At 40.6% G+C, this 26,514-nt stretch overlaps 1 long non-coding RNA gene across 1 annotated transcript in view; it reads left to right on the top strand.

Annotated features, from left to right (window-relative positions):
- LOC130254772 (uncharacterized) overlaps nt 1-26,514 on the top strand; it is a 48,717-nt gene that overhangs the window by 8,462 nt on the left and 13,741 nt on the right. Inside the window, exons 2-6 of the long non-coding RNA XR_008840820.1 lie at nt 12-1,657; nt 2,749-2,900; nt 3,618-3,688; nt 8,106-8,245; nt 10,474-10,683. This is a non-coding gene — a long non-coding RNA (uncharacterized LOC130254772). The remainder of the gene's footprint in view (nt 1-11; nt 1,658-2,748; nt 2,901-3,617; nt 3,689-8,105; nt 8,246-10,473; nt 10,684-26,514) is intronic.

Raw genomic sequence — 26,514 nt, forward strand, 5'->3', positions numbered from 1 at the left:
GTTTCCCCCAGCCAAGAACAGGGACTGTGTGGAGAGCTGTGTTTGATGGCACCTGGGTCAGCAGAAGGGCACACAAGTTATTCTGCTACTTGCATGTCTGCTGGAGAAGGTGGAGGTGTTCCTGTGCCATACTGGTAATACAACAAAACTGCCATGAAAGCTCTGATTAGAAGATGAAGTGTGATGCTATAAATAAGGGAACTTACTGACTGAAGAAAAACTTAATAATGAGATGAACAATTAGCTTATCTTTCACTTTTCTAGATACTTTAAGACCTAAAGATTTAGAATTAATCTAGAAGAAGCTGGAGAATTAATTTGAAGCTGCTTAAGGATTCCTGATTGATTTATGGTACTCTTCTGGAAGAAGAGACTCTTAACTTGAAATTAGCTTAATCCTCACTTTATTATTGTTACTGGTCAAATTAATTGCTGTCTTTGTCAGAGATCATAAACACTCAACAAATTTGATAATACATACTTAGGTGTTTTTATTTCTTGAAAGGTGAAGATGTGTAAAAAAAAAAAAGAATTTTGGTGGAAGTTTGTTAGAATGAGTAATCTCAGTAATATACGTGAATCTATAGAACATAATTTGAAATCTTATGCCTTTTGAGGTTTGCCCTTGTTCCACTTGTGTTTTGTCACTTTTTCCAGTCATAATTTCAAAAATGTCAGAGTAGCCACAACAGAGCATTTCTCCTGTTCCCACCTGGGCTCTGTGATGTGAAAACATGTTAGCACACTAGTGATGAGCATTGCCTTGATATTGGACTGGGCTGCTGATAATTTTATGTATTTCAGAAAAGTTGAAAAACTAGATTCATGAAACAGCACTTGTAAACCATAACCTCACCACAAAGACATTAGGGTGGTCGTGGCTGTATAGAGTATTTTAACCAGACACCTTTCACCCTTTCACAAATCTTTTCTTTTTGAAGGTAACTGTGGGTGGTCTTCCTTTGTCCAATTTCTGTAAATTTGGTACATCACTTTCTAGTTATGCAGCTGATTCTTGTGTTTATGTGAATGGCTATTTAAAAAAAAGGAAAGATCAGATATTTGTTGTTTCTTCATTTCAACATAAATCAAACTTTGTACTCACATGGCAATTCTAGTTTAGTCCCAGGAATAGCTTTAGTATTGCTAAGTGTCTGGAGAGTATTGACCATAGAGACATGATTTTAAGCAGGCTATAATAGTTTCTACAGCTGTTAACAGTTCTCAGAAGAAAGCCAGTATTATTCATTGGTATTTAAAATGTGCATGACTTGCATTGCACAGAAGTCAGATTGGGAGAATGTCAAATTTTTTTTTCTAAAATTCTGCCAGGAAAGTCTTCAATAACTGGAGAAATTCTTTTCACTGGTGAAATCAACATGCAGCACATTGTGTTATTATACTTGCTTGTAGCTCACCATGAAAGTTGTCTTTGTATGCGTGGATGTACGGCTTGTACTGTTTTGTTTTTATTTATTCTGCATTCTTTATTATAATGTTCTTTCCTTTTTTCCAGACTAAAAAGATTGTTATTGAGCCTTCCACAAAGCTGAAATAATGCTGTATGTTAAAAAAATGTTAACAATTCGAAGAAGTTATAAAAATTTATAAGTTGACTGAATACTTTGGAAATTTCTGCATATTTTAATATAAATAGGTAATGCAAATGTTTGTTCTTTGCATTTAGAGGTGGGTCTCTGTTTTCTAAAGGTCGTGTATATAAATTTGATTCTTACAATTACATTAGAATAAAATCAGTATTTTTTTTTGATTGTATAATAGGAAAAATGTATTTGCTAAAGACTCAGAACATATATGGTTATCTCTGAATGTCATACAGTCATGAAATTCAACATAAATAGCAACAGTTTGAATTACTTCATTAAGTGCATTTAGGGGACTGCCTCTTTCAGTCATCTAAGGTCCTTCCATTCAGTTCTGTGGGTCCTGGGTTAGCCCGCAAAGAGATGCTGCAGTTAATGGAGACAGAAAAAGGACATGATTTCTTTATAGGTAAGGTTCGGATTGTGCTGGTAGAACTTACACAGAAATTCAGTCACATGAAATCTAAGAAATCACAGAAAATTGTGCTACTTCATATTAATTTGGTTTTCGTGATGAGTTTGAGATTTATTCATAGCTAAAATTATAGTAACAGGACAAGTGAGTCCAAAAGCAAGAAAAGAAATAGGTAAAAGAGGTGAGTGACAGAATACTGGCAGATGGGCAAGGACCTAAATGATGACAATTTTAATGACTAGTCTAAAAAAATACAACAGTTAAAATATTACGATACAGTGGAGGTGCTGGCTAGGTAAATGTCTGAAAAGACAAGCATCAAGCTGTTTTGTGGTGGGGGTTGGAGGAGAGCAAAGTAAGTTTGGTGTCATTGTACAGAATAGAAAAATTTGTCAAGTTTGCCTGGAGGAGAAAGAATGTCTGATACTCCAAGGCAATTTCTCCACAAGTGAGGGTAGTAGGAACTAGGAGTGGACCTGGAGAGCTGCAGTTCTGCTTAAGTCCCCTGCCCTGCATGCTGTGTGAGACCTGTGTGCTTTTCCTAAGCTGCTGGGGTACCTCTTCCAGCTTGGTTTCATCTGAAAGGAATCTGGTCTGTGCTTGGAGACTGGAAAGTTAGTGGGGCATTCTGGCTTCAGAATAGCACTAGTAGCACACTGCTGTACCAAACTTGAACACTGATGTAATGGGAAGGGGAAGGAATACTCAGAACACTATTTCATGTTACAGGTGCTGGCAGCATGTGGAACTGAAAGCAGTGAAAGTCTGAAGGACTGGGGCACCAGAGGAGGTCATGAGGAGCTGTCATGCCTTATAAGCCCTGCGGAAAGAGAAAGGGAGAATGATTCATTGGTTGATGAAAGCCTCTGTAGGTAAAGTTGGTGTGTATCTGAAGTCTACAGTGATTTAGTACTTCAGGATGGATTGCCTTCTGGCATATTGCCTGTGAAATTTTGTTAGGGCTAGGAGCACTTTGTAGCACCAGCTCCGTTAAGTGTGCAAAACTAATGCACAACAGTCCCAGGCTTTCGATTTTGCAGTTTTTATAGATCTTTTTCTCATGACGACCTGGAACATGCTTTGCTGAGCTGAAAGGCTTCCATGATCATTGACATCAGTGCTATGAAATAACATTGCTGCTGACTGGCAGTTTACTCTGTAGAAGGATGCTTATAATTCTCAAAGACTGCTTTCCAAATGGAATCACTATGGTAAATGAACTCTTTAAAGCATATACTCACAAAACTGAATTCAATTCAGGAGAGTGTTGATTTCTCAGTCTTTTGTGAGTCACTTCCACTGTAACATTCTCTGGAATCAATCATTTTTGAGTGTTTGAGATGACTGGTAAGATGATTGGTAATGTGGAGTTATCATAGATTCAAAAGTATTTCCATGTTCCCTGTCAATGTGCCACTTCATACCATATTCTCACAGAGACTGTTATATAAAAAGTACCATTTTACAGAGCAGGGGCACAGAGAAAGAAAAAATGATGGAGATAAGTCTGTGTAAGGAAATACAATGCAGTTGCATTGTAGTTTACCTCATGTTACAATATTTAATCTCTGGACCAGCTCTCTTGTTCTGCAGCATAGGTTCATCCCCTTTGTGCTGCAGCTCTTGGTCACCCCATCCAGCATGGACAAAAAGGCTGCATAGCATTCAGGTGAGTGTGGAAGCTGATAGGATTCTTGGCTTTAGTGACAGCATTATGTCAAATAATGTGATGGTTAGCTGAGACAAATGTATTTAGTGCCTAAGTATAGTGTGTTTCTGTGTGCCAGTACTTTGGAAACAAGGAAAGCAAAAAATATATGTTGAGGTTGTTGTCAAGAACTGTTCTTGCTACAAGCAATGGGCACAACACTGCCTTTTAAAGTTTGCTAAAATGATATGCTGGTAAGATTTTGGCTTGTGAAAGGTGATGAAATGCACCAGCACAACACAGACATCATTACTAGATCCTATCAGCAGTTGTGAAGACACATTTTAACAATGCTAAGATTTTCCAGGCCTTTTTCAAAATGGCTGTGATGCCTCCCTAAATGTGCCCATTATCTGTCCAAGAGCAGTTGACCTTAATTGCTTCTGGGCAATATTTCCTTGGAACCTCTCAGATAACTAGAGGCAATCCGGAGAAGTCTGAACGAATCTCTACTTAGAAACTGGCCATATTCAGTCTGTAAAGTATGTAGATTTTTTTTTCCTTCAGGGAAAGGCTGAAGAGGGCAATAGGTGCAGGATGTGGAGGGAAGAAGCAGTGCTCTGACCCAATAGCATTTCTGCATGTTGAGTCAGGGAACGACATTTAAGCAATTCTCACTGCACCAAATATGAAAAACAATGGTGCTGATCAAATTGCTGGCTGTGCTCTGAGAGAGATGAAAAGGAAAAAGGTCAGGGCATCTGTCGATAGGTAGCCTTTTTTATGTTTTAGATGTTGAGAGAGCTTACCAGCAAGCTAAATGGGTCTTGAGGGCTTCTTTTTTATTTTTCTTTTTTTTTTTTTTTTTTTCTTCTCTTCTTTCTTTGAGGTAATGAATGGCTCTGGACTTTCCATCTTTAGAGCTGGTGGTTTCCACTCCACAGTGATTCAGCCAGCATGAACTCTTGACCAAATCCAAATTTGTTTCCTGGTTTTGTTTTCTAAAATATTTTGCATTTAGCAGGGCATAAAGACCTCCTACTATGTGACAGGATAAGGAAAGCCATGACCCTTCTACTGGCTACCTCAAAGGACAGCTCACTGTTCTGAAAAATTTGCAACTGAAGCAGTTAAAAGAATTCACTGAATTTTGACTAAAACACAGACTAAATTCTTACATTATGGTTTTTTTTATGGTGTGTTTTTATGTGGAATTTCCTTTGAGGGTTAATAAGGTCTGATTTTTATTTGAGAAATATGATCTGCCTGAAATGCTCTAAGTTTAATCAGAATGTTATTGCATGGGAAAGTCATGTACATTTGTCTACTTGCAAGATAGATAGATTAGTATTGTCAGTGATTTCAGGGGATAGTAGGTTGTTAAAATAACATAGAGGGCCCTTTCCTTTGTCTTACTGGATGTGTTTTGGTGACTGAATTCTCTGGGGTACCCTGTTTACGGAGTATGCTGGTGGTTATCCCTGTTACCTTATAAGTAGTAGGCTCAGTAAGGATTTAGAATAGCTTGGCTTTGGAGTTTTAAACACTGAGAGAGAGATGATAGACAGGAAATCTATAGCCTGAGAAAGCTACGAATAAAAGAAATTATGCCCTGAAAATTAAAACTTCTAAATGTTAACTGACTTTCAGACTTCCATGCTTTGCAAAATCAGGCGTTTCACTGAAGGAAAGCATTCCAGGCTGCTTTTGAGAAACCTGGTGTTTGCTTCAGGTGACAGAATATTACTAAATTGACTTACTGAAAAGGATCCTTCAGGATACAGTGCTGTCACTGTATTATTGTGGTATGGCCACAGGTGGGACTTTGACACCTGAACCACCACAGGCAGCTTTTCAAGCAGTGCAATGTCTCAGATTAGTCAAGGCATAAATGCTCTGCTCCATTACTGCCTCGCTGCTACTCCCAGGAAAAGAGCTCAGGCCTTGTGTGATTCAAGCTAGTCACCCTAGCCTGCTGAAGACCAAATCCCTGTCCTGAGGACCCTGGTGAAGCTGTGACCATACCAGCTGCTTCCTCTTGGCTCCTGCCAAAGGCCTCTGGCAGGGATGTAGAGATTCTGGAGGTGAATGAGGCACGAATGATCAGAGCATGGTTAGGTTGGTTCAGAGGTAGGAAACTGGTAGGAGACAGCACCTCTGCATGAAGATGAGGAGTTACTGCTCCCACTGAGGGTCGGGGGTGAGTAGGTAGAGAAATGTGGACCTCCATATGTGGAACTGGAATGAGGATGAAATGGGAGAAACCAGGGGCCGGAATATGGAAGTCTGCCATAAAGCTGGAACAGATCCAGGGGTTTAAAAAGATATTGAGGGAGATGACTGGAGGGGGCCTTGGGGTCAATGGTCAAAAGAAGGGCATCATGTGCTTGCAGGACTACAATACAATATATTCTATTCAGTACCCACTTGCCCCTACAAGCAAAAGAGAGATTCCTGTGTAGGTCTGCATTTTTGAAAGCATGTATTTATTTTGTATACCTCCATGATTAGGAGGCAAATTTAGGGCTTATCTACTTGGGGAAATCCCTGTAAAATAGGTTGGGTATGAATTTACAGCCTACTTAAGACCCAGAATAAATGCAGTGTAAATTCACACTTTAGCTTACTTCGCAGGAGCTCCCCCACAGAACCAAACCCTCAGTGTCACCTCTGTACCTCAGTCTGGTGCTGAAAGTGAGTGGAAGCTTTTCAGAATGTGGGCCTCCAGTTCCATTTTTATAGCTGGGTTTTTCTGTCTCCTGGGGCTTTTTGCAGCTGCTGTTAATCACTGTTGCTTTGCTGAGGTTGGGCCAGTTTGCACTGCTCAGGATCTGACCCTTTCCCTCAAGTAACCTTTTATTATCAATTGGCCAGAGAGTATTTTCCTTTTTACTGGCTTCATTATTAAGCTTGTTCATTCACTCCCACCACTACCGATGTCTTTTTTTCTTTTTACTATTTTTCTCTGTGAATTTTATGTGAATTGTGTCTTTCCTCCCATGTATTTTCCTGATAGTGAACTAGTGACAGAGTGGGCTGCTGGTATTTAATCTTTTGGCTGGAGAGGTCAGGGTGTTTTTGATACAGACAAATACTCCATTACAGTAGACTCACAGAAATTTTTCTTTTCAACCTGAAAGGAGAAGGAAATGCACTCTCCACTAGTGGGCTTTCAAGAATTACTTCCGTGAGCTGAACTTATACTAAAGGCCAGTTTGGTAATGTTCTGTGAACAAGGAGAAAAAAAAGAGGAAGACAATATTTTTTCTTCCTCTTTTCGCTGAGATTTGGCTTCAGTCTTGGCTCCTTATCAGATTAGAGTCCTGCAGAGAAGATAACAACCCTTTGCACTGTGAGTTGTTGAAGAAGTGGATCTTGCTGATGTCCAGCTAAAAGAGCATAAGGACTTAAACCTCTTCTTCTATTGTTTAGGGAAACCTGCTTCTTGGTGGGAAGAACTAAGTAATAAGGCAAATACATAGCACAATACATTTCTTGCTGTACTGTAGGGCAAGAGTAAAAAGACTGCCCCTGTCTATTTTATGGCAGTTTAATTTAAATTTATTAGATTGCTGCCAGGTATACACAGGAGTCTAATCCTGTAATCCGTGGATAGCTGTAGGTATGCAGTATTGCGGTGCTCCCTGTGCATGGAGTAATTTGACATAAGATGTGGTTTCTGCTTCTCAAGGGAGAGGCAAAGATTACATCATATTGTATTACTGTTCACTTCTTGGACTTGGCTGAGTTACCCCTTATTAGAAAGGGCTGAAGGAACAGAAAATGCAAGATAATAGATATTTATGTCCCAAACATGACATAGCATCATAAATCATTAATTTTTAAAAGACATTAAATTATTCTTTCTGCCTAATTACTTGATTTGTGGCACCAGTTTGCTTAAGTTTGTTTCTGTGGTAACATGAGTTATTTTATGAAAATTTAATATTGATTTACTGATTACCTCTTTAAATGCAGTCAAAAATCCTGTTTGCTAAATTAAGAAACCTATAATTGGAATGAAAACATGCATTACCTTGCATTGCCTGAGCTGTTTGATTGTTGACTTTGACATGTGCTTTATTACTGAAACACGTATTTTTGTTAAAAAGATACTCTTTCATTTTCCCAACTATTCTGGCATTAAACTTGTATACAAAACATAGGCTGAAGTGTAGTTAAAAGTTTGGTTAATTTAAGTGTGGGAGCATGTTATCAGTTGAAAAATGTTATTTGTAAGATAACTTTGAGGTTGAAGCTGTTCTATTACTGGAATGAACATGGCAAGGTCAGATGCAGACCAAGTGAAAAGATAATCAATTGATGTGATGTGTTGGCACACATTTCTGGTAGGTGTAAGTCATGACTGTTGCATACACTTGATAGTCTTCTCCCATCATTCATAGTCTGATTTGTATTATTTATGATATACTTGCAGGGAAAAAACTGTGTCCTCCTGCTACTCTTGGTTTGTGGTGTATTTATCCACATCACATATAGAACTTGGTCTAGACAGCCTGGTTAACTTATAAGCCTTGGAAGTAGGATCCTACAGGGAATTCTACAGGACAAAGTGCTGTAAGTAGTGCTCTCAAAGCATTAAACTTATATTGCATAATAAATATATTTCAATTGGTGTCATATACTTCAATGTGAGTGATCTTTCGAAAGCTGGTTGATGGGGGATGTTGTCATAAGTGTTCGGAGCTCAGTGGAGCAGTCAGTTCCTGGCTACCTAATGCTGTGTGCTGACTCAAACAGAAACCCTTTTTCTTTCCAGATGTAGCTGACATAGACATTTGCTCTTCTGCCCCAACCACAGGGTAGGTACAAGCCCAGCCAGATAAATATGTCACTGCCATTGCAGTCTCTATGCCAAATCTATGTGTAAAGACATCTCAATGGCTCTGGTCAAAATTCCATGTAAAAAGAATAGTTAGGGTTTTTCAAAGGGAGAGCAATCAGAGATCAGCAAAATGTTCAATGAAGAATGATGTATGTCACTGGCAATCTTCACACCTACAAGAAGTTTTTTCAGATCCTGAAAGTGCTGTATTTCATCTAGCTACCTGCTTTATGTGTTTAGAATGAAAATACATAAAATCCTTTTCTCCCCAGGAGATAAAGGGACATGTCACACCACACAGTTGGATGTTTTAGAGCCAGTCAAACTTGATCCAATGCTTGGACCTGTTCCAATGGGCCTTGAACAGCCCTCTCGTGGACATGGCAGAGCCCTCACTGCAGAAAGGGCAGCTGCTCTGGGAACACTGGAGCACAAGGTCTGTGCATGTAAATACTGTGCCTCTGTATGATGTAGTGGATCCCTTGGGTCATTTCTGGCAATGCAGCTCTTGCTGAGGGAAGCCTGGCAGCCTGCCCTGCCTGGTGTTTCCCCACAGAAGCTCTGAGACCAGGAGGAGAGTCTGTCTTCTTTCCCACTGGCAGAGGCTTGTTCTTCCCTGTCCTTCCCCAGAAGTGCAGCTTGGGCCCAAGCAGACCCTCTCTGGAAGGTTTAAAAGTACTGCAGAGGCCAAGCAGAGGATGTAAATCAAAGCTATGGTGAAAGCATGAGGTTGCAGGTGTATGTCTGGACAGGAAGTTTCATGCAGGACACCAGGATCATGCAGAATGAATCTCATGACCTAGTTTTCAGACTCTTGTATCAATGGCTTAATTTCTTTTCTGACTGAAAACATACATGGCACGTGAATTGGCAGTGGCCTTCATATTGAGAAGATGTGTGATATATATCTACACACAGGCTGTGGCACACTTGAGTTTCATGTGGAACAGCTGTTGACTTCTACGGGAACTGCTGCTTGTGTTACTGTAATTAATACTAGTGCATTTGGATTACTGCTTTCATTTTATCATTGTAAGTTAATTATGTCAAGAAGACACAATCTAAGATAATTTTTTATTTGCCTTGACCACTGGATACATTCAAAAGAAAAGGCCATTCAGGTAGGCTGTATCTTATCCTTCTTGAGCTATCTGGAGGCCAGGTCTGTAGTCTAAGCAACATGTACAGGCACTCTTTTGTGTCTCCTTCTTGACTGAAGGTGGCCAGAGTGATTCATTATGTATTTAGGAGAGTGAATCATATGGCAGCACTGCCTGTCTCTGTTGGTGGTGGAGGGAGCCAGGACAATTAGCTAAGCCTAGACATTAACTCTAGGCTAAAGGGATATGCTTTTCTTGCTCAGAGCCAGGGAAGTATGAGTTTGAGTTCCAATTAGCAGTATTTAAATGCAGATGAGCATTAAAAGAGCCCGGAGTGCTGCATGTTTGCAAAGGCATCTGTTGCCTGCAGACACACTGATTTGCTGCAGGTGCATGAATATACTGCATATGCCCAGAGCTCCTCTTTGCCATGTCTTCAGTGAGCATCTCTTGCATGATGAGACACAGAGATGTTAGCTTTTGCTGACTCTGCAGGGGCAGTTGTAAATTCTGGCAGGGTGTGCATAAACAAGTAGGTTGGACATATCTTATAGCCTAGTAGGAGGTGCTAGTAGAGTTCATCTATCAAAAACCTCACTCCTAGTTTTCTTTTGCCAGCAGTATGTCTAGGTCAGTTAGAGACTGGAGAAAAGTATACCGGTGTGAAGATGCTCTGCACTGAAAGTTTGTTCCCCTTCATGTGGGATACATCAACACCTCTTAGGTCAATGTTGCTTCATTCATTCAGTGAGCAAAGCAGGGGCCACCTCAGAGTTAGAGACCTTTTATGCTGTTAGCATGGTGCAAAAAACACATTTGTTATAATTGCACATTGGAATATTAAAGTTATATCTTTACAGGTCCTGGAAGATCTCTGAGAAAAAGAGGGCTGCTGTGAGTCTTAGTTCACTTTGATCAAGTTATTTCTACTGGATGGTGTGAAAAACAAATCAGGGAGTCTTAGATACCATCTCTTGGAGAGAATGAATCTGGATTCAATGCAGCTGGATGCAGAAAGCTGAGGCCTAGCAACAACTGCAGGGCACAGTTACTACTTCATCTTCTTTTTGGTATGTAAATATGGTCTTAGAATATTTGATTGATCTAGTTCAGGCATGTTTTAGTTTTAGGATTGGTATTCAAACCTAAGACTTCTTCTGGAGATACTCTGAATTATTTCATAATTATGAGAAATCCTGGGGAGGTATTTCAGTGTTTACAGAGGAATATCTTGCTGTACCACACTCCAGATATATCAACACAGCCAAATCTCCTTCTAGTATGTTATAGTTTAATTAGCTCCAGTTCTTGAGTTATAATCTGTTTCTCTGGGGCTGAAGCACACACACACAAAAGACAAAATGTGAAGAAATAATTGTGATCTTTGCCACTTGGATTTGATACTATCTGTTAACATGACTTCTTGTAAAGTCAGTTTCCAATTTGTTGAATTAGAGTTTCATGCCATGGTTTCATTGTGAAGCTGTCAGATATAGCTCCCCTGAGAAAACCATCCTACCAGTCTGAGATCTGGGGCATAACTCTGTCCTGCTTCTAAAAAGCAGCATCAGAGTTTACTCTGCCTGAGGATCTAGCCAATAAAATCCTTCAAAGGCAAATTCTAACTGGGCAGAGAGCCAAAATGTCATCCCAGAGGACCAGATCCCATGAAAACGTTTGCAGAGTTTCCCCAGAATTTCCCCTAGATGCATCTTGAGTTCTCAGCCACAGATCTTTCTTTGCCTTCTCAAGAATATTACTTTACTATTAACTTGCTCTATTAACCTCTCTGTTAGAAGGGTTGATATTTCTGATTTTTCATCCTCTGTTTCACTACCTCTGTATTCCAAAAATAATGTGTTGGAGGGATTTCAAGAGTTGATATTTCCCAAGCTGGCCAGTCTGTGCCTTGGAGATGTATGTAGCTGTTGACTGCTTCAAAGATGCCTCTCACTTTGGAACAACGTCATATACAGAGATCTCTGTGCTCACCAGGGCCACGGGGTAGTCTAGTCTCCTGGCTGGGATGAAAGTGATAGATTGCTACACCAGCATCTCTGGTATTCCCAAACCATCCTGCTGTGGAAAAATAGGGTTTGAGCAACCTCTCCTCAAATCAGTTCCTCCTGGACTTCCCCCACTTCACAGCTCACTGAGATCAGTGGTACTTATTGATCTCAATAACGTGGTTTGTTAGTCTGGCTGCTCCAGGCCAGTCTGTCCCTCTGCTACAGTGTTATTCCTCTGTCTGTTCTTCCAGCCCTCCACCTTGAATCCTCTGCAAGAAGCATCTTCTGATGCTTCACTGTTGCAGCAGACCTCTCCTTAGGAATAGAAAGAAGCCAAGACGCAGACTCTCATTTAACAGCATGAAAAGTGCCCCCGGTTTATTCCTTTTTCAGAGTATCCATCCTGACTCCAACTAATCACAGACTTAGTGGGTGCACGCACCCACTGCAGGATCTAACTGCAGACCCAGACTGACCTCACAGCAGATTCCTTACAGCAGCAAGTGTCTCTCCCATTTACTCAGTCCTTTCGAAGCATTCCTTCAGTACCTTCTGTTCTTTCTTCCTCAGGGCTCCTCTACCTCCTCCATGTCTTCTTTCTCCAAGATCCTTGGCCAGCCAACCCACCGCTTTTCTCACACTTTTGTTAGTCACAGCTGTGACCTATTAAGGGCAAGGCTATTCTTTGGTAATTAGTATAGCTGTGACCTATCAGGGGCAAGGTCACCTGTAATCTCTTCTTCTACCCCTGCACTTCACTATCAGCTTTTCCTTGAGTGTCCACTTTTCCACGTGTTGGTTACCACTTTTCATGCTTTTCTAATTATTCTCACTGGCTTGCTGAGTCATGGCACGATATATGACAACTCTGTCCTCTGTTACTGTTAACCAGCAATCACATTTCACTCATCTTGTCCTTACAAGCTGCAGGGGCTAATGACATCAGGCTAATGGCATCAGGCTAATGGCAACATTTTCTGGTCCCATTTTCTTTTTGGGTCATGTGGTGATCAAGAAAGAGCAGAGAGAGTATGAAGCAGTTAAATGAGATCAAAGTCTCTCTTGTAACCTGCACAGAGAGTAACCACCATTCTAAAAAAGGAACAGAAAATACCAGCTTGTGTCATTATGTGTAACAATGATTGCAAGAAGAATGGGAAATAGTACACTTCCCTCATGTCTTTTGCAGCTTCTGGAATAGATGAATGACAACTTTTGGTTCCTTCTTGAGGAGTGGATGACTAATACCATTGTGACTGATGCCATCTAATTGGCTCAAAAGAACTTTCTGGTGGTTCTCATGATTAACATCACTTCCCATCATGTGTAAACCATTGGAGAGCAAAGACCTCCATTTGAACTGTTATGCTATGAAGAAGATGTAAAAGTGCTGGGTTTCTGAAGCAATTAAATGTATATAAAGTATGTATGAATCAGTGTTCTGATCTTCCTGTGCAGCAAGTTATGATGACTGATCTGTTTCTACAGTTGCTAATTATATTATGTTAAAAAATACTTGGTGTTCAAGTGACTTTTATGCACAAATTCTGTGAGATTGAAATTTAATTAAGACTTGCTAGGATGGTATTTCTGAAATACTTTGCTTTGAATCAGTTTGATCCATTTCAAAACAGTTTGTTGAGCTGAGTTGCTGTGTGTTACTTAATATTGAGTCTGAGCCATTTGTGTGAACAACTGTGGTATTTTTGGAACAGGAAACATTGTATCCTGATTATTTCTTACAGCCACTCCCATTTCTGCATTATCTAACCAAGAGTGTGTTGCAATTTCTCCTCTTACCTACTGTAGTGCTGGATCATGGGAAAAAGCTTGGACACAGAGGCTCACTTCAGACAGATAAGAAACTGAAGTCAAACTGGGTCAGATCAAAATATTTTACTTTGGTTCAGCTCACTGAAACTAAGTGTTTCAATTCAGGAATACAAAACCACTTCATTTTCAAATCAAAAGTGTGGAGACAACATATTTGGCTCTTGCTAATGTTATACTTCAAAGGCAGGGATGTAAATTTCTCTTAGATTATGAAGAAATAAGGCTCTATCACAGGGCAGCCTTCACCAACCTAGTGGGAAAATGTTGTGCTCAATTTGAAAGAGGTCAGTGCAAAGGTTTAAAAGCGTGATGTTACAGCAGCACCTTTGGAAGGTTAAGAAGGAAACATCAGAACAAATATGGGAAAAGGACCTGACAGCAATATGCCTGTAGCAATAGAGTCAAATTAAATATTTCATAAATATGTTAGAAATTTGCTGGGATCAGTTGCAGGATTGGAGCATTCATACAGCTCCTTCTGTAAGGACAGGCTTGGAGAAATGAAGAAGTGTTATCCATGCTTGTCCTGAAGTTCTGGAGTAATGAAGGAAAGACTTCTCTGGGTAAGGACAGAAAAAGTAGAGCCTCTTTGACAGGTGGGTGTAATTTAAGCTGCCTGCCTGGGGCAAGTGGAAGGATGCTTTTGAGCAACTCTTGGAAGCACTCTTTAGTGGCAAGGGACGCTTCATGTGGATAATGCTTGGAAAGGCAAGATGGCAAAACCCCCTAAATGTATCGCCATGGTAGGATATATTGAGGCAACTCTGTTTCACAAGGTAGAAGTTATTAAAGAGATATTTTAAATTAGTTTTACCAAGGAAGATTTACTTGTCCACAGAATCATAGAATGGTTTAGGTTGAAAGGGACCTTTAAAGGCCATCTAGTCCAAGCCCCCTTCAGTGAGCAGGGACGTTTGCAACCAAATCAGGTCGCTCAGAGCCCAGTCCAGCCTGACTTGGAGTATTTCCAGGGATGGAGCATCCACCGCCTCTCTGGGCAACCTGTATTATTGTTCCACCACCTTCCTTGTAAAAAATTACTTCCTTACATGCAGTCTAATTCTAACTTTAGTTTAAAAATAACACACCTTGTGCTATCCTACAGACTTTGCTAAAAAGCTTGTCCCTAACTTTTTCACAAGCCCCTTTAAGTATTCTAAAGAAGGAAGTGTTAATGAAGTTGGGGATCCGCTCAAGAAAGAGATTTGGAGTCCTGGACAGATAGTAGACAGATTTGTCATACAGTTTGTGTGGACCTAAATTGTAAAATGATTTGAAAATGTAATTTCCAAGAGTAATTAATATTTAACTAATGTAATTTCTCAGTTTATAGGGCAACTAGTGTGCAGTAGATATCATATAGATATTCTGATCTTAGTATATCTCTTGGTCTTTCAACATCTTTCCTTCATTATATTCTCTGACTCTGCTACCAGTCAAAATCTTGGGGATAAAACTGGGTAATTTGACCCAGTCAACGTTGCCTGGTTGGACAAATATGAGGTGATAAAGTGAAGAAACACAGCTTGAGTGTTAGGAAAATGTTGTCTAATTGCGTAAGAAGTAAAATCATGGCACAGATTACTTCGGGAGAAAGGGGCATATTCTTGTCTGAATTTTTGCTAGAAAAAGTGTGATGAATGTTTTTCAGAGATGGTCTCAGTTATTTATTCTGTTTTGGAGCAAGGAAAGAGATTAAATAATCCCTCCAGATTGCTTCTAGGCATGGGTTTTTAAGATTCTCTTAAATGGGCACTTTGAGGTCTTTTAAGATCACTGCTTCTTGGGTGGGGTCAGGGCAAGGATAGACATTGTACTGGGGAAATTTTCCTTGGGGCAGGTGATCATACAAGAAAAAGTTGTGGGTTTTACTGAGAAGAATTATTCTTTACCTGCTCTGCAGAACTTCAGACAAGAATGCCCAGTTTCCCAGGTTGAAAATACTGTGCATCAGACCTGTATAAATATTTCTGGAAGCTGCAACGAATTATGTGAAAGTGTTAAAATGTTTTTGCATTAACCTAATTTTTATTGAAGAGTTGTGCTCCAGTGATGAGGAACAAAGGAAGGGCATGTGATAGAAATGTGCAGTGTAAACAGCTCATATTGCTCCTAGCAATTGCATGGTTTTAATCAGGTAACAGATCATGAACTGTATTTGTAAAGATTATTCAGCAGTTTCAAGACATACTAATATTTAAGAAAACTGTGCCTTTCTGGAGGCACCTGGCAACCAGATTAAGAACCAAAGTTCATTAATAGATGAATCATTGCTTCTATTCAGTCTTTGCTGGAGATACCCACGTAAACTCTCGCTGGCTTCAGCAGGTGGTGTGGTCTGACTAAAGGAGAGGGTGGTGTCTTGGCCAGGTTCTGGCCTGACTTCAGGCTCACACTGATTTGTTGGTGATTTTAAGCAAACAGAGAGGAAAGAGTACCTCAACAGGTAAGGTTCATTAGCACTCCTCTTTCTCCCCTTCCTCTTCTCATCCCGTCCCTCTCATTGCTTCTTCTGCTCCTCATAGGGGCAGGGACTTGTCCTTTTTTCTGGGTGGAGACCACGTGGCCAATCTCTCTGCAAAGCCCTGACTTGCTGATGATAGCCACATAACTTCATGGCCATCACAGGTTTCTTCCAGACTACCTTGTCCTTGCTACATGGATAATTGTTGCTCATGAAGCAAGGTCTGATTTGCAAACTAAAAACTTTCAATAATTCTCTGTATTTTATACTGAGTTACAGAACTACTGATCTAGTTGGCTGCATGGATTTGCAACCTGCAGCTCAGCAGCTGCTTCATGAAGCCTCCTTTTAGGAGGTGAACATCACAAAGATGGGAGAGTTAGATGCTGAGGAGCGGGAATTGGTCTAATCATCCCAAGAGAAATCCTCCCCATTTGTGAGTCAAAGCCTGCTGTCTCTTGCCTGAGATGAAGGGAATCTCCCAAGGGCAGCTAATCTTGCACTATCTCATCACTTGAGATCAAACATCATGATATTGGGTCATTATGTACTTCTAAAAGTGCATGCAAACCTCATTCAAATTCCCATATAGCTCTAGCCAAAACACAGGCCAAATCATGATCCAAATAACCTCCTCCTCAGCCCACCTTCATTGCCATTCTGTTTCAGTGGCAAATGCAGCATAGAAAAGATGCCTGAATGCTTAATTCAGAAATTTACTGTTTAAGGCATTACTTGTATGAACACCAGCGTAACACATAGAATACCAATGTCCTAAATTTAGTAGTTTAGTCTGAGTCATTTTCACTATGTGGGAGGGCTGTGAAGACACTCCATGGAGTGGAGAAACTTGCTGGTAGTGTCTGTCCAATGAGATTCTTTTTTAAAAGTCAGAACACAGCAGAACTACAGATATGTTTGTGAGCAAAATGCAGTTTAGTTGCAGGCTCCAGCACAGGAGAGGGGTGGTGTTGCTCTCCACCCACTTCAAAAGCTGAAGTCAAGTTTGACTGATATCTATCTCTGACACTGAAATAGGTACAGAATTTGTCATGACAGCAACACACAGACAGAGGTAAACACTCTGGCTGTGTGATTTGGAGGGACGTGGTGTGGTGTAATCCCCAGATTTGTCTGTGCAGTTATATCTTATTTTCAGATTTCCTAGTGATAGCAGTTGAGCTGATACAATCCTACATGTAACCAACCAGCCAGCAAAAGTTATCCCTAGGTTCATTCAGTGAGGGGTGAAATGTTCCACTGAAGACCATAAGTCATCCAGGAGGGCTAGAGGTACACACAGAGCCTTTGAAATAGATGGGCACAAGTCATTAGGTGTGGATGTGAAGGAGACATTTAGACATGGTATTCTGAACCGGTAATACCTTCTTGCCAGTCTGGGTTTTATTCTTGCTCCATTAGTCTTTCTTCATGAATACAGCTGACACAAATTTATCAATTCCGTTTTGGAGATGCTTCCTGGGATGCCATGGAATGAAACTGCTCCTCTCCTCAAATGAAAACCTAACTTATTTTAGTCAGAATTGATAATGTTTTTATTCTGAATAAAAGTTAGTTCTTGGTCAACCCCTCTTGCTCTCTGTGTTGAGAAATGAAGCAAGCAAAGGTGAAGGATATTTTCATGCACTGTATCGTGTCTGATATCAGCCATGGCAGATGTGTAAACAGACTGAGGCTTGATCCTATACCTTGATTCTCCTAAGTGGTGCCACAGAGGTCAGGACTCTGCTTAAACAGACTGGAGGATTGGTTGTGATGTGCTTAATGCCAATGAGATGAACTCTGTTCCTAGAGAAACTCCAGTAAAATCAAAAGCTTGTTAATAAGAAAAGTAGTTAGCTGCTATCCTAAACAAAGCAAAATTCCAAACAAAACCCTGTTCTCCTATTTGTTCTCATGCCGGCATTTAGCTGCCAGGAAAGACCAATCTTACAAATGTGAAATCATATCCATAGCAACATGCAAGCCATGTTTAACTTTGCAGCATGTTAAAAGGTACATTAAAAAAAAAAAAAAAGTATTTTACTGTTGAGAATAGCAATTATGACTTTTAAGTCAGCTATTTTAACTCAGCCTGTGAATGTTGAGTGGTGAGGGTAAGGGCCAGAGGCACAGCTTGTTCCTCAGAGTACTTGTTGCTAGACATTCCCAGAAGGTATTATTGCTTAAATACAGCTTGTGTTTTCTTTAGCAAGGAAGATGACAGGTTGTGATATTGGACTGCAGTGAAGTACCACTGGTGCTATTCTACCATTCATGAGTGAGCAGTGCTGGGCTGTGCAGCTGGCAAGCTCAGGTCCTTTTATGGAGCAAATACTGGATTCAAGGAGCCTACTTTGTGGTGTGCCATCCTAGGATTATAAGCACCCTTCTCAGGTGTTGTTTAGTGACTCCTGCATAGTGCTAAAAAGCCGACATTGCTCACAGAGTAGGAGAGCAGCTGAAGTAGGGAGTAGACTGAATTAGTGTCTGGGCTTGAAAGTGTATTGGAAAAAGTAACAGAAAGATCCCAACTTGGAGCAAAAGCTGAAGCTGAAAACTGCATATGGTTTTCTTGTCTGTACGATAATGTCAAACCCAAAAAAAGGGAGTTTTCACACTCTGATGTCTGTTTAGCACAAAGTAAAAATTATGTACTGGAAAATGGAGCCCCGTGTCGAGAAGGCATCTCTGTGCCTATACAATACCATACAGGGCTCTGTGGAAGTTGAGCTTGACTGCTTTTGCAGAGGTCTCTGAAGCCTTGAGCTCTGAGGTGTTGTTTGCTGTGGAGTGAACGGAGGGAAAAAGAGCAATGGGATGTGTCCTCAGTAGTTTTTATCTATTAGCAGCTGCGTGATAATGCCATTCAGAATGAATTGTGCTAGGAATATCTTCTTAAAACCAGAAGTTTCATCTCTAAGGGTAGCAGAACAGCCCATGCTGGTTGTGAGGGTAGTGCCAGAGGTCACAATACAGCTGGATTCCAAAAGGCATGATGGAAAAGAACAGGATGTTCTGGTAGCTACTGTCATGTGTGTCTTGAAGCAAAAGGACTGGTAGATGTAGTAACCTGTGTCTAGCTCTGAAAAGACAGCATCATCTTGGAATAACAAACACGTATTTGCTGTCTTCTGTAGCTATTTGTCATGGTTCTGGTTTCTCTCTTTTCTTATTTAGCTGCACAGAAGTGAGGCAAACATGATAAAAGGTGCACTTCATATAGAAATTTAACAGCATATATATTAGCATTTACCTCTCTTTACAGAAGTATTGAGGTAATGTATCAGTACAACCTGTTGTCTTGTGTTTTAGGAGAGCCTCAGACCTGTGTCTTGCTGGGCAATGAGGTTTGGACTATTCTGTACCTTTCCACTTTTGTAAAGTGGACACAGATGCTGTGCTCTAGCAGGATGAATGATTTGACACTGTACCTCAGATACTGGAGGTTCTGTGTTCAGTCTGGGGAGAAGAAGTGTCTGAGATGCCTTGCTAATAAGCTGTCTGCCTGTTAGTGTGAGGGGAGAGAAGTGAAGCACCAGGCACTACCAGAATAGCATCCTGGGGGCCTGAATCCACAGTAACTCTTTACATGGGACTTCAGTGAGAGTTGCCTGTTCCATAGTCTTTTGAAATACTTTTATCTTCGGGTGACTAAAATGAGAGCCTAGGAGCCTGAAGTATCTAATTTTAACAAGAAAATTACTTTTGTTTGTGCGAAGTTTCCTGAAAGGACTTCAGGAGTGATTCTGCAGGGAAGTTTGGATTCTGCCTTGGGTGGTGATATCCCTTGTGGATTGTGTTGCTCAGTCTGTAGTTGTCAATACAAGGCATATTGCTATATCAGCCCTGTGTGTGTTTTGGCCTTTGCTCTGGATCTTACTCTAGTCATGCAACTCTTCTTTTGCAGGATGTTAGTATCTTTAGATCTGTCTGCTGGGTTCTTCCTGCTTTCATGCTGAAGAGTGTGTGGGAGAAGGTGGCCAGGAGTATAGTGTTGGAACGACCTTTTACTGATGGGGAGGCATGGTGGTGGTGTATGCTGCCAGAACACTCTGGCAGTGGATGATTCTTTTTCAGCAAAGCTGTGTCTTTTCTACTCTTCTACTGCCTGGGTTGGAGGGCAGTGGGGTGTGTGACAGCTGTGCAGGGGGACACCCCAAGTGGGGGTGTCATGTGAGCCATTTAGCTTTCTTATTATAGTGCACATAGCCGTGCCTGCTAAAGTCAGTTGTGCCCATGTAGCTGGGCTGTCTTCTGCTCCTGTCACTTCTTGGGGAAATCTTCTTTAACAGGTCCTTGAACACTAGCTAGAACTGTGGCACCCATCGAGACACACAGGGCCTCAGAGACCCCATTAACTCGAGGACTATCCCCTAACCTTAGCAGACCTCAGGGAAGACCTCCAGCACTTGGATCCTGACCTCAGACCAAATGCCTCTGTCAGGTATCTTTGAGGGGAATTTGATAGAATTTTCCTCATTTCTTCATTAAGTGCCCACTGGTGGTCTCTTCTTTCGAAGAGACAATAGGACCCACTGAAAGACTATTTTTCCATGAGGGTAACTTCAGCATACTGATGAGAGCTATGGTGGGTGTCTACTGAAACAAGAGTGTCAAAGCCAACATCTAAAATGACCTTTGGGCTGTTTACTCAAAGCAGTAACAGACTCGCCCCCGTCTTCCTGATAAGGCCATCACTTATCAAGAAATAAGAAGAGCAAGTGGCTAGGTATGGAAATCATTGTGGGAGTTCCTAATTGAAAACATATAGCACTGTAGAGAAGTAATGCTATACACTAGTAACATTTGCTTCTTCTGTGGAAGATGTATGAAGAAACCAGGAGAATTACCAGGTATTGGAAAAAAGTTTATTCCAACACAAATAGAAAACCTTTTCTTGGTGAGACAGATGTAATGTAATTAAATGTAATTTAATTCAAGTGCATCCTCATGATTCTGTTTCCTAGATATGTAATAAATTATCAGAAATCAACAATTTTCATCTCACTTAAATGAAACATTTTAGAAGAGGAGGCTAAAGTAAGCCAAGAGATTAAATAGACACTGAAAATTTAGTAAGCTCTTAATTTAATAGCTAGATATGTAGAAAGCTAAATACCAAATAGAAGCCAATGAGTTGGTTTCCACTCTAATTTAGAAAATCAAGTTCTTTTTTCCGAAAGTTTCCACCTAATCATGAGATAAAAATATACTTCAATACATGCTTTAGCAAGTATTGGTATTTTGATGGATTTAACTCATTAAGCTATATTGTAGCATTTTGCCATCTCAAACTAAGCCTTGTTTTAGCTAGTGTTCAGCTGATGTAGTTGTTTTTTTCTTTTAACTAATTTTTATTCTTTAATTTTATTGATTTTTATTTGGGGTCAGAATAGGAGCACCATCTAATCCCTAATTTGCTAGAGAATGTCTAGACTGGCTAGTATGAGGCTTTTCATCCTGGAAAGTTTTAGTAAGATCCCTCTCCACTTAGTATATGCGTCACATAGGTACTGAAACTGAAAGCTTTAGATGTGATACAACACCTAGTAATAAACTGTTTCTACTAAATTTTTTTTTAAGGGGAAAGAAATATCATCTTTTGGCAGTGTTCCCTCTCAAACCTCAGAGACTTGCTGATCTGCTGTGTAGATCTGTGCTGTAGTTGCAAAGTATCAAAACAGAACTAAGAATTTTTATATCTACTCTTCCCACCCAGCACTCACAGCTCCTTCCCCCTTCCCTGTCTGTCGTGTGGTTTCTGAAGGCGTTGAGGAGACAAGAGAGGAAGGGACACAGAACTGACCATGGACAGATAAAAGGAGAATAGTGCCAACAACTGAGCCTCATTTCTTTAGGAACACAGCCTGAAAATGCTTTAGTAATTAGAATGGATTGTGAATATTGCAGGTTTTTTGAGTGGGGAGGGGGGTAAGCAAGGGAGAAGCAACTGGTTTCCATGTCAGATTAAGGAGTTTGCAAGTGTTGGGGCAAATGGCCCATTTTCTTCCTTAACTCTAAGCTTTTTTTTAATGAGAATGATGGTTTTCTATTTTCTTGTGCTGTTGTGATACATCATGGGAACATTTGGCAATGACACATATTAAACATGGAGCCCAGTTGCAGCTAGTTGGCCATGAAGGATAATGACATCCAAACCAGAATTCCAGTTATGTCACTGAGATGTTAAATTTCTTATTGAATTTTGGAGTTTTCTTTGCCATTTTCTATGCAAAGCAGGCAGTTGGAGTGGAAAAGGTCATTTTGATAAAAATCCAACTTTTCACTAAAATCAGTTCTCTTCAGCACCCTGTCCCAAAATCTGTTATGTTCACAGTGTTCCAGAACAGTCTTGCCATCTGTCAGAAGCATTTTTAGGTAGCAAATTATTCAACCTAACTGTGCCCTGTCTTTACCATACCAGTTGTGTTGTTTTTGAACTGCCTTGGGATAGATAAGCCCGAGGCTCACCAAAGGCAGCAGGAATCTCCAGACACTGAAGGGGAACCTCTAGAGCCCAGAAATAGAAATGTCCTGAGGATGGGGGTGTTTCTGAAGCAGCAGTCATCTCCTGAGTAGGGTTGTCTTTACCTACTACTGCAGAAACCAAGTGTATTCCAGCACTGAGGTAGTGCTGTTCCAGAAAGAAGTGTATGTCTTGCTCTCCCTTTAAAATGGATCCTCTTTTGCATACTTTGTATTCTAGTAGGAGGTGGGAGGTCACACTCAGAGTCTTCCTGACAAGATCCAAATTCATATTATCCACCCCCAGTTACTACCTAAAACATAGAAAAAGTTCTCAGATAAAGAAAGGATTTTTCTCTTTCAGCCGTGTGTCCTGATCATGAGGCTGAGGATTCAGCCCGCTTAGGATCAAAGCCTTAATTTTTGTTTAGAGTCCCCGTATCCAAAACCCCATGGTTAAGGCATTTCTTGAGGAGGTGAGAGGCAAGGGTTTGAGCTGATGAATACGTATCTCATGCTTCTTTTCAAGATCATGCTAATTATTAGACTGTGATGTGAGAAGCAGACGGTGTTGCCATTGGTTACTCGACCTGGGTTTCAAAAGCAAGTGGCCCCAGCCAAATTTTAAGCCCCGGCAGTGCTTGGTCATTGTGCTCTCAGCTGTGCTGCCTCCAGTGTGGCCTCTCTGGAGTTGGCTCACAGGCTGGAAATGAGTTCTGTCGACACTCCAAGGCTGGGGAATTTCTGGGGCAGGCAGGGTGATATGGGAAACAGTTAAAGGGCACAGATTGCTCTGGTGGGGGGCAGAGTAGAAGCCTTCTCTAGCCACAGTTAGGGAATTAACTTTATCCAAATGCTGTTGTTCATGCAACGTGTCACTATGAGAGCTGTTGAATATTTTTTTCCACTAATGAACTTGATAGTCACCACATTCACCAGTTGGTGGAACAGATTTACCAATCATTTCTGAGTTTAAGTGAATGGGACTTAACTTGTGGTTAAAGTTTTGGGGTGTGTTTGTTTGTTTTTTGTTTGTTTTTTATAATACACTTCAGTCTCTTGCTGGACTGGAATTTTTAACAGTTTTATTTTGTCTCCTCAAGTCTTCTTAAAGATAAGGTTTTCTTGTATTCTGAAATTATGTGGCAGAAGGCAAAAAATAATCTTGTGACTCATTAGGAAATAAACAGAGGCATAATTGCCATCTGTGTTGCAGTCCATTTAATCTTTTCTCTCTCCAGTCATGGAAAAAAAGTTCATAAAAAAAAAGTTGAGGTCTGGTTTTGTGATATTTTTGAGAGAAGCTAGCATAAAAAAATTACAGAAAAGAAAGGGAAAAAAAGTACCAATATGGGCACTATACATTATCTTAGACAAAACGGATTAAATTTCTGACACCCTACTCATCAAATTCTGACCTTGATTTGACCCCATTGGCTTTTTACTGTTTGATGTTCTCAAACGATTTGGTGCCACTTTTCCTTAGTAGTGCAGTTAATTTTGAGTGTTAGATAGAGATCAATAGTCATAGCTTGAAATTGGCACTTTTGGACAAAAAATATGTTGTGTGGCAGTAACATAGATTTGATCATAGTTCAGCTAAGAAAATGGTGTACTCTTTCATTATTGTTTTCAATGACAGTATCCAGAGTGTTACTTCATTCTCCTAGCAAGCTTCTGACAGTCTCTTGTAATATCTTATCTATCAAAGAGTTTTCATTCCTCTCCTTTCATGCTTGGCTTCTGGAGTGGAACTTTATTTAAAAGGTCCCTGAAATTAGAAAGAATGACCATGGCACTTCTGCTATCAAGCTGCTCAGTAAGAAATAAACCCCCTTACTTCTTGTGTGTCTTGTGTCTGGCCTCCTTCTTACCCACATTGAAATCTCATTTACTGTGCTGGCTGTACAGTGGAAGCTTGACTGTCAGGAGGAAGTAAGTGGCCTGTTGCATAAGATTTAATCCTCTCACAGGTAGGTGGTTTTGTGCACTATCTTCCCCAATTTTGTCCATGTGAAAGTTCCCTGTGCCTTGCTTTCAGCCCATTGCTGTAGTGAGAGGTGGGCCTCCATTCAAGGGGTGTTTATTCCTCAACTGCAGCTCTGAGTATCTGCCTCTGGAGTATACAGTTGCTCTGGAGTGCTGGGATGGGGCTCAGGTAGTCTCTAGGGCACTGGATTTGCCAGGACCGTGCTTGTTTCTCTGGGGTCCCACTCCAGAACACTTGGTATTGTTTAGATGTACTTAAGCTCTTCTTCAGGCTTCCATTAATGCAGGTACTGAACATATTGGGGCGTTTTCAGCATGCCACTAAAATCTGGCCTCTGGTGCAGGTGTGCCCTTCCTCCAGTATAACTTTGGATATCCTGACTAGTGTAATCCAAATTTGACAGGTGGGTAAAAATATCTTTTTTTACTAAATTCAATTAAATTATATATGTAGGGGAGGGGGAAAATACACAGATTGGTTGAGGAGAGGCTGTAGAGAGAGGCACTTGGCAGAAAGATGTCATGACATTCTCAGGGGCAAGGAAATGTCAGCCATGGCTTGTGCCTTCTTCATTACAAGGAAGGGTCCAGCCTTTGGACACAGATGAATAAGGAACCTGGCTGCAGCATTCTTCTGCTCCTGGAATTATTTGATTAATTTTGATGTTTCCTGGGAAAATTGTGAGCACCTCTGTTTCAACAACTACTTGAACAGCATTCCCATAAGTCCCCGCAAATCTTGATGAAGTAATTTGTCAGGTGCCTTCTGAAGAGCTTTTTAAATGCCAAGCACTAACAATTTCATATCAGAAAAGTCCTGAGTTTCTTCTAGACTGCTTATTTGAGAACCAAGTGCCAAAGCAGTTTCACACAAATAATTTTTTACTACTTGGAAGCCAAGATACTCAGTTAAAAACTGCAAGTGATTATATTTTCCTTTCTGTTTTCTTTAAAATTCATCCTCTGGAAAGTGTGTTCAGATAAAATGTGGACAAAATAATTCTCCATGATTTTCTGGCTGTTTAGCAGAGGAACAATGGCAGTGATGGATAAAGACTTCTGAGAAGATATTGTAGGTACCCATGACTCATGCTCTTTACCTGACATCACTTCTGGGGCCTGTAGATATGAAATGGAGTTAGACCTTGTACTAAGGAGCTTCACACTTTTGTTCTCTGACTCACATCTGGAAATGCTTTGTGGACTGTCTTCCTGACATTTATCATGTCCTAAAGGCAATTGCATATAGCATGCTTTTTCATAGGCCTGTGTTCTTCCACCCATAAGCCCCAGCCCTGCTGTCAGGAGGGCTTGGAGATGTACCAAAGCAAGGCTCTCCACTTGTGTGACCTGAGTTTAGTTGCATCTGTTTGAAGAGATTTTCCCTGATGAGCACATAGCAAGTGTGCCGCAATACTGACTTCTCACATATGTGGCTGGAATTCAAACATCACCTTGTAGACAGAAGCCCATGGGTGCACATCTACATGAGGTCTGAAAACTTTGATTCCTTTCAAGGGTGTGTCTTTGTGACAATCTCCATCTGTAGTCAATAAGCTCATGATAAATCACAAATAATTCTTCTGGAGACCAAGCATCAGTGGTGCTGAGTACCAGCAATTCCCTTTAGCTTCAATAGCCACTGCAGGTGCTGAACATCCTGTTTACATCTGCTCACCTCCCAGGGGGCACATTGTCCAATTGCCTTTGGGAATGTGTGCTGTTCTCATTGGCTGGGATTTGTTACTGATAGAATAAAGTTACCAGATGGCTTTAAATCCCATGTAAAAGCAGGAACAAAGATTTGGTGAAAACAAACCTTTAATAAAACTTTGACTACAGTTTTCACTGTCCTCTGAAAGATTTTAGGTAGGCCAGCTTCTCACCTCTTTTCTGTGACTCATCTGCAACCCTGAGCAGCTGCCTTCCTTCCCAGGTTCAGTTTTAAACCTAAAAGGAAGGCTCAGCCTTGCCTTCCAACAGCCATTGAGTGTGTTTTGAAAAGCAGTGCCACTGTAGCTCCTCTTGTTTATACTTTTCCTGACTGACATACAAATTTCAGTGCCTAAATGCATTACTTGTGAGTTTTTTCTAGAGCAGCTCCAAAGCTGTGTCAGTGGATTTTTCTAGTTTATAGC

The sequence above is a fragment of the Oenanthe melanoleuca genome, chromosome 6 (assembly GCF_029582105.1).
Source record: "Oenanthe melanoleuca isolate GR-GAL-2019-014 chromosome 6, OMel1.0, whole genome shotgun sequence".
NCBI lineage: Eukaryota > Metazoa > Chordata > Aves > Passeriformes > Muscicapidae > Oenanthe > Oenanthe melanoleuca.